Consider the following 9622-nt stretch of genomic DNA (forward strand, 5'->3'; position numbering starts at 1 on the left):
CTGAGACTATTTTCACAAACACACAGCTGTTGCCTAAACTACAGGGTCATGCGTAATGTAGCTTTGTTTTTCTTGTCTTCCAGGTGTTTTCTGAGGCTGCATTAAATAGAATTTCAATAAGTTTTGTAGAGCTCTATCCAATGTATAAATTAAGCTTTAAGCTTCTTAAAGTAAGTTGGAGCCAAATTGCTCTCCTCTGCTTATTTGAGGTGGTTACTAAGGAAGCAATGGAAATGACACTTTTTAAGCCAAGCTCTCGTAAATCAGGTGTTTCCACACTTCTTGAAGTGACAATAGAAAGTCGGTTGGAAAACATAATAGCAAAAGACACTGCTCCCAAACTGTCGGCAGCCTCTGGAGTGAGCAAAATGTTTGACAGGAAAGATTGTGTGTGAACATTATTCATTGCTTTAAGAGCCATTCAAAGGCACCTTTGGAGCAAAGATTAATGAAAGAAAATTCTCAGGAAGTAACATAATACAGAGTCTCTGCCTCTCCCCTACCTGCTTCTCCTCTGGGGAGATCCAGATTTAGCTTGGGACAAGATTTATGATTCCGAAGGTGTGATGAAAGAGAAGTCATAGTCTTCAGTGCTGGTACAGCATAAGAGCCTGCCTCTGGACAGGTGGCTTGACATTTCTTTACCCAATTCAGATTTCCCTTGCTGTTCTGGAGGGAAAGTAGACAGGGGTGATGAAACCCAGAGATAAGCTAGATGCCTGGTGCCACGGCTACCTAGGAAATGAACACCCCAACCCTAATTATTCCCCAATTAATTTACCTGAGTTTGATGCCTGCTTGGGCCACCAACAATCCATCGTTTCAAGTGCCAGACCCACCTTCTTGACGCTGTTATTAATATTCTTTGCCTGTCATAATTGCTCATGAACTCTCTAAAGAGTCAGCACAGATATTTCTTAAGGAAAAAAAAAAACATGGAAGGAAGGTTGATTTTATTTGTCAGTCTACAGATAGACTTTATAAGCAGCCTAGATTTCCCTGAAATGCATCACTTAGATCTTTCTAAATTCTGTGGCTGAGGTAGGCGTTCTTGGGACCCACCTACTTAAAAATGAGGATGGTAGTCTGAGAATGGGAGGCTCCAAATTTTCTTAAACAAATGCCACCTGAAAGTCTGCTAGCTAAATAACATGGCTCATTTAGTAATCAGCAATGAAGACTATCCACTCTTTAGGCACATTTCAGAATTTAACCATAGGTTGTGACCCAACCTAGAGAATGCTGCCATTTGATTGTATGTTAGCTATTCTTTCTCTGAAGTTGGTGGCTCTCAACCTTTTTGAACATTAGAACTCCTTTAAAAAAAAAAAAAAGAAAGGATATTTTTAAAAACTTTTATTTAGAAATAATTTCAAAAGTAGAGAAAATTTGTAAGAATAAGAAGACAACAACTAGACCCTTACCCTACATTCACTTCTTGTGGTGGAATGAATTGCATCCCCAGCAAAGATGTGTTCAAGTTCTAAGCCCTGGTCTGGTGGGTATGAACTCATCTGTAAAAACATTCTTCAAAGATCTTATTTAGATGAGGCCCAGTTGAATTAGGGTGGGTCTTAATCCAGAATGACTGGAATCCTTATGAGAGGCAAGCTAGACAGAGATCCAGGTGACTGAGCAGGTGTGTAAGTCAGAGGAGGAGATAAAGGAGACAGACTTAGTCCTGTGATGGAGGCAGAGACTGAGCCAGGTGCTGAAACCTTAACTTAGCACTTCTGACCTTCACAACTGTGAGCCAGTATTCCTGTTGTTTAAGCCAACCAGTCTGTGGTGTTTGTTATAGCAGCCCTGGCAAACTAAGATACGTATGTACATTTTACCCCTATTTGCTTTATTATTTGTTCTCTCTCATTCTCTCTGTCGGTCTCTCTCTGAATATAATATTTTTACCAACCATTTAAGGGTAAGATATATGTCAGGTCCTTAACCCCTAAATATTTCAGCATATGTTTACTTAGAATAGGGATATTCTCTTACATAACCACAGCACATTTACCAACTTAGTCAATTTAACATTGATAAAATATTTTAATCTAGCTGTATTCAAGTTTTGTCAATTGATTCAATAATACCCTTTATAGCACATTTCCCCCTTCCAATACATGATCCAAGCTTGGATATGTACTGCATTTAATTATCATGTCTCTTCAGCCTCTTTTAATTTGAAACAGTTACAGCATCTTTCTTTGTATTTTATGATAATGATATTTTGAAGAATGCAGTCTCCCCTCCATTTTTTTTTAATTTTAAGGAGGTACTGGGGTTTGAACCCAGGACCTTGTACCTGGGAAGTGGGTGCTCAACCACTGAGCTACACCTGCTCTGCTCCCCTCCATTTTTAATAGAATGTTCCTTATATTTTTTATTTTTTCACTTAGATTCATGATTAGATTTAGGTTAAGTGTTCTTGACTGGATTGGAATACTACACAGGTAATGTGACAGATTTTTTTTTTTTAATAAAAAGATAATTTGCTGGCTCCCACATCAGACAAATTTTTCTTTCATTTGTTTGATCCACAGACTACTTAGTGGGCATATATAGAATTGTGAACACCTTGAAAGTTGCAAGTGTTAGTGGCTCACTGAATATTAAATTTTCTGATTTTTTTTTTCAGATTATTAATTTGGAAAATCAGAAAGTTACAGGTCTGGATTTCTTAGTTCTTCATGTTGGCTTTTTTTTTAAAAGGATATATTCATTTGAAGAGTGCCTTTGCACAATTTACAAAACTGTAATTGAAAACATTGCCCACCATGGTTCTAACCCCCCTTTACAGGATCCAGTAATATTTATTTCTAGTAGAAAAGTTATCTCTATAAAATAACTTAAAGATTTCCATTTTGGGGGATGACTATGGAGTGAAAGTTCCAATGGGATTTTCCTTTGACCTTGGTTTTCAGGAAGTTTAGGATTAAATTGAGTGTTTATTCTAATTCAACTAGGATCTTCATGGATGTATCTAATGTTTCTATATTGGTTTCCAAGTTTTTAAAAGTCTATATATAACTTCCTGTTATAGCTCTATTTCAATATCATAAAATTCATGGCTTGGCAAGCAGAATGTCGGATGGCTTTGGGTCTCTCTGTGCCCTTCACTGTGTCTTTTAGGACACAGCCAGAGCTGCAGTCCTGGCTCTGGGACCATGCTCTGCCTGTAGAAGTTTTCAGAGGTGAAGCTGCAGCTCTTCAGTCTTAGGTCTGGTCCTGGCCCTGGTCTGCACAGAGCACGTGACAGTCCCCTTCCTACCACTAGGCTGGAGCTGGGAATCCAGGCTCTATTTGGTTTCAGGGGACCTGTTGTTCTTTTCCAAGCTGCTCATCTCCCACGAGGTGAGCTCTCAGGAATGGGCCCTCCGGCCTCTTATCCCTGCCTGCTCCTCTTCGGCTGCCTCTTGCTCCCTTTGGTAATTCACACCAACTCACACACACTTAGGGGCTGTACACAAATGCTTTAACTTTTCTTTTTCTACTTTATGATTTGGTTGATTACACGGGCCGGAACAACAGAAGCCAAAGCAAAATTATCTCCTTGTTGCTTGAGTGGCAGGTAGTTTTCTGAGGTATTAACTTAGGTTTTGTTTTTGCTTCTAAAAAATCAAGCATGACTAAAAGCCATTTGTGTTTTTTTCTTCTTTTCTCGCTTTCCTAGAATGGGTCAAGGCCTTTGTACTTCTTGCCTCAGGGGTATTTGCAGAGCTGAAAGCACAAAGTGCTTGAAACAACCTCTCTTTCTGGCGTTTTTGAAAGACTCAAGAATGTTAAGTGTGTTCCCTGACAGGGAAGAGAATGGAGAGGAAGAAGGGATAAAAAAGTCTGATAGGGAGCATGCATCATTAATCTGGGAAGGGTCCAAGTTGTCCCTTGCAGTGTCCAGGAGGAAGTGGCAAAATCTTTAGGAGGAATGTCTTCTGTGCCCAGAGAAACTGACCCCCAGACCTGGGATCCAGGACCAGTTGAGTTCTGTGCCCTGATATGGCAGAGGTGGAAAAAGTCCTTGGATTTGTTGTTTTTATTACATGGTAAAATTAACTTTTTCTTCTTTTGGTGTAGGTATGAATTTTAACACATGTATAGATTCATGTCATTAGAACACAGAATAGTCTCATCGCTCCCAAAACTCCTATGTGCTATGTGTTATAGTCACACCCTGCCTCCGCTCACTGGCAACCACGGATTTGTTTTCTATCACTATAGTTTTTCTTTTTGAGAATGTCAAATTCATTGAATCATACAGCACATAAACCTTTTTTTTTTTTTTTAGATACCAGGGCAGGGGATTGAACCCTGAACCTTGTATGTAGAAAGCTAACACTCAACCACTGAGCTACACCAGCTGCCCTATGTATATATCCTTTTGAAACTGACTTCTCTCACTCAGTGTAAGGCCTTTGAGATTCACCTAGGCTCTTGTGTACATTAATGGTATGTTTGTTTTTTTCTGTGGAGTATTAGTCCACGGTATGGATGCAAAAGTTTGCTGTTTCACTGAAGGGCAGTTGGGTTGTTTTCAGCTTTTGGCAATGGCAAAGAAAGCCGCTACAGATATTTATGTGCAGGTTTTTCTGTGAACATGGATTTCATTTCTCTAAGGTACATCCCCAGGAGTCATATGGGAAGTGTATAAGAAATTTTTTGTAAGAAGTCAACATGCTGTTTTCCAGAGTGGCTGTATCATTTTATATTCCTTGTTCTTAGGAAACATTATGTCTGACAACACATCTTTTGATGCATATTTCCGGGAAGCCATTCCAGTGAAGCATAAAGATAATTTCTATTGACCCTAAAAGATTGAGTGGTAGGTGGAAAGGAGGATTTGTGGATTATGGAGTAAGAACAAATAGAACTGTAAGATAGCAGGTGGGGTAGAAGACTTGGCCTCAGTGGATTGATAATTAGGTAGGAACAAGTGGGTAGAAGCTGCAAGGTCAACATGTCAAATTAATTATTGGCCCCGATTCTTCCCCCTCCTTGTCTCCATGTTCTTTGTCATGCAACTTAAGAGTTCCTCCTGCTAAAGGGGTGCATTCTTGTCTTGCCCCTTGACTTTGCTTTAGTCAGTGCAATGGCACCAGAGATGACAGTGTGCCAGTTCTGAACCCTGAACTTAAGGGACCCTGCTCGTCCCTGCCTGCCGTCTTGTGCTTCTGCCATTAGGAGAGCTACCTCCGGTTGCTGCTACCCTTTTAGCCTGATCCCTGAATCAAGGATCAGAGACAGCCAGATGGCACGTTAGAAACAAATGTGCGTTGTTCTAAGCCACTGAGAGTCTGTGCTGCTTGTTACACTTCAGTAGTTAAGTGATAACAGTCAGGTCTCAAACGTGTTAGAACCGAAAGATGCTACAGTCCAAGTATTTTAATGAGAAAGCCAAATGCCTTTCTTCTCCGGGCCCCTAACTGTAAGTGCTCCCTAAAACTTGGTTTTAAGGATTTGCTCTCCACACTTGTTCCCCCAGGGCTTGGTGAATCTCCACAGTGGCTATATACGTGTCATGTTCCCCACTTCCTGCTTCAGAACAAGGTCAAACCTGTGAGTAAGTTCCTGGCCCCTAGACCCCACCTCTCCTGTCCCTCCTTCTCAGTTACAGTGGACGCTACCAGCTCATCAGCTCAGAATCCTGCCACCCGCTGAGGGCCACATGGTGTTTGCTCTGATGTTCTAGTAAGAGAAAAGCACCACACTGATGCCCCAGGGAGATGAGAATGGAGCTCCCCTCAGGTTTCCCCCTGTCCACTGCCCTTCAGTCAGGCACAGGGAGGGACTTCCTCCCACAGGCTCCGGATCTGCTCCTCCACCGACGCCTCAACAGAATATGCTGCCACGCGATTCCTTATAAATACGGTCTTTAGAAAAGGAGGGCTGAATGCCACTGTCTCCACATGGATACAGGCGTGGCTTTTCAGAAAGAGCAGGAATAGATCCAGTGAGTCTCTTGGCCTGAGGGTGCTCCTTGGGGTCCAGCGGTTTTCACCAGCATCCTTCTCTCCTGGTGTTCTCTCCTCTACTTCTCAGTGGTGCCTCCCCTTGCCCTTTGGCAGTTTTTTCCAGGCGGTTTGACACAAACTCTACCTTCTTCAGGAGAAGGGGGGAAGGTGATCAAGGAAAGTTCCCTAAAAAGCTACATGCACTCTGAGCCGCCCCGTCAGGCTGAAAGGTCACATATTTCTGAGGCCGAAGAAACAGAGAGTTCCCTGGAAGCTTCATGCATAAGCAGAGCTTCTCATTGCATTCAAAAGTAATTTAAATGGCTGGGAACTTATCTCTATGATAAAGGCTGCACATTTTTATGTATGTTAAACCTGAGGAAAGTGCTTAACATCCTCACTGGCATTTGCCTTGCAGAGCTCTTGTCGGGTAATGGGCCATGGCATGCCTTGAGCTCCTAGAAAGCAAAAGTGTGATGCAAGTGTAAATGTATTATTATTGCCATTGGGAATGGGGATCTGGTGGGAAGATGAAATGCTGGAGATAAAATCACTGAAATCTGTAAGAGAAATGTAAAACTGGGTCCATGAAGTTCCATACTTCAATTAAATTAAATGACCACATAATGCTACAATCCAATCCTGTGTGCATAAATTAGCATAAAAACAAAATGACATAAAACTGCCAGCATCAGCAGGGAATTGAGGGGCCATTAGTCATTACCCTCTCCAAGCCCCATCTCCTTATCATTATTACTCAGTGCCTAGGAACTTGACAACTACGAAGCGCTCAGCAGACATTTGTGGGTAAATGTGCAACCTGGAAGCTGTTGTCTTCTAGGCTCTTGCTCTAGCCATTGACCCAGATTCCCCTCTTACTGTTCAGCCTGAACTGGGGCGCTGCTCCTTAGCCTGCTTCCTAGAGCAGCTGCAAATACTCCGCAGTGTCTGGAGGCTCTCTAGGATTCTGCAGAGTTCTGGTAACTAGCCAATACTTGACTGATAAAGAGGTAAACCTGGCCCTGATTCCCAATCCGTGGGAAAAGAGGGCTAACCCTGTGGTTTCTGGTGCTAGCCTTGTAGAGGAGTTTTCTGCTTTGCGCAGAAATTTCCTCACAAGGGACTCTAAACCAGGGCAGGCTGACAGTCCCTGGAGTCCTGTGATAGGTGTGAATAGATGTGTTTTGGAATTGTTGTCGTGTTGCTGTTGTGTGCCCTCTGAACAGTGGAGCTAGGCCCTCATCATGTGGCCTCTTTAAAGGGAACCTCAGCTCTCCCATAAAACATATTAATGTTGACAGAAAACAATAAATGAACACTTTGGTGGAAGTATGGGCTTTCACCATTACAGAGTAGGGTAATATGCTGATTTTCAAACCAGCAACAGTGCTGTAGCAGGAATAACAACTTGAATCCAAGTTGTGTTCGTAACAGGAATTCAGCTAAGTCCTAGCACGTCTGGCTAACCACTGGGGCAAACCTAACCAATACTTTTTTTCATGAAGAGCCGAGCTGCCTCCTGAAGGTAATTCATCCTTTGGAAGGAGGAGCTCAGCATCTAGAGCCAATGCACTGAGCCTCTGCCAAAAGGGTGGATGGGTTTGGAAAACGGCAGGGTGCTGGCCCTCTCCTTCCCCCTGAGCGCACACCTAGGGCCTTGTGCCAGGTGTCTTAATTTGCCAGGGTTGCTATAATAAATATCACATGCTAGTTGGCTTAAAAAACAGGAATTTATTGGCTCACAGTTTGGAGGGTAGAAGTCCAAACCTAAATCAGCAGGCCTTGTTTTGTCCTGGAGTGTACATCATTCTAGTGGTGGCTCAATCCCTGTCTCCATTACATGTCAATCTGTTTCTTTCTCTCTCCTCCTCTGGTTTCTCTTGACTGACTTTGTCCAAATTTCCTCTGCTTATATGGACTCCAGTCATATGGATTGTGGTGAATTGGAGCTGAATGTACTCTGGAAAAATAAGTTTTTAAACTTAACCCATTTCTGTGCGTGTGAGCCCATTGTAAGTAGGACATTTTGAGAGGTTACTCCAGATAAGGTGTGGCCCACCTCAACCAGGAGGGTCTTAATCCTATCACTGGAGTTCTTTATAAGTTGAAGGACATTCAGACAGAAAGAAAAAGCCACAGAGGGAGCAGCCAGAAGATGAACATCAACAGAATTTGGAAGAGAAGGGAGAGGGATAGGAAAGGCCACCCAAAATACCAGTCTTTGGGAAGAAAGTATTTCCTTGATGATGCCTTGATTTGGACTTTTGCTTAACCTCAAAAACAAAATTCCCATGGTTTAAGCCAAACCATTACATGGTATTTGTTTGAGCAGCTCAGGACACTAAAATATGTATTAAGGTCCACTCACATTCAATTTGGCCTCATCCAAATGAGATCTTCAAACATCCTATTTACAAATGAGTTCACACCCACAGAACTGCAGGTTAAGACCTGAACATGTCTTTTTGGGACCATGGGTCAATCTACCACACCTGGGTTGATAACACTGGTTCCGCAGTAGTACTGCTTTGGCACCCCTGTAATTGCTGCTACACCAAATGAAGGCAGACCACCCCCTCCAAAACCCTTTGCTATCAACAGCCATCCAGGGTGGTACCTTCAGAGCTCTGGTGCCTTCCCTGATGGCAATGGAGGAGAAGCCCTCTGGGACCAAGCGTCTTTCTAGGCACATAGGAGATAACCCTGAAGGCTCACAAAAATCATCAAGAAGCATATTTTAGGAAACTGAAGAGATGTGTGAGCAGATAGGTAAGAGTCAGTAAATCTGGATTATCTTCTATCCATAGGCTGGTAGGGCTTGAGGAAGCTATGTTTGGCAGATGTTTAATTCACATGCTCAATTTTACCTATGAATTCTTTCAATAAATAATTATAGAGTAGCTGTTCTCTCTGCCACTGTGCTACGTACAGAGGTTACAGACCCCAAAATCTAGTTGCAATAAAGAGATACTAATAACTGACTGATGCTGATAATGAAGTAGATAACTGTCATTTGGTGCATATCAGTTTTGTGCCCAGAACTAGGAATTTATCCTTTGTTACTACTAATCTTTGCAACAGCCCTGCAAGGCAGAGCTTATCAAATCCATTTTAAAGATGGGGACAATTGAGGCACAAAAAGGTCATGTAGCTAGTAGATGTCAGAGATAGAATTCAAACCTAGATCTTTCTGACTCCACAGTCTTAACTCTTTCTAATACATGATAGCAAAACTTTTAGAGTATAAAGGAAGGAGAGAGAAAAGAGAAATAAATATGACTCTTCACTGCTGAGACCTGAAAAGCAGGTTTCAAGTGAGCACATTCAGTGTTTGATCACATAATCTATAACAGTGAATATAAGAGTTTGCCCATAAGTATGTACCATATAGTAGCACTCCATCATTTTTTCCAGAAAAAAAGGAAGCAGAATCTTGAAAGTATTAGAATATTGAGCTTTTTCCAGCAGCCTGACAGAGTGAACCTTCTAGAGTGGCAGTGATTAAGAAATGCCCATGACTCCATCTTGTTCTGGGCTGGAGTGGAAGCCTCTCGGATGTCTCGGCAGTAGTGAGCGCATGAACATCGAACCTCCAGTACATGTCTGCTGGATTTAATCCAATCAAGGTCATGTGTGCATTATTTACAGAAATGCTCTCCTTCAAGAAAAAAAAGGGG

This window comes from Dasypus novemcinctus, chromosome 7 (assembly GCF_030445035.2).
Source record: "Dasypus novemcinctus isolate mDasNov1 chromosome 7, mDasNov1.1.hap2, whole genome shotgun sequence".
Lineage (NCBI taxonomy): Eukaryota > Metazoa > Chordata > Mammalia > Cingulata > Dasypodidae > Dasypus > Dasypus novemcinctus.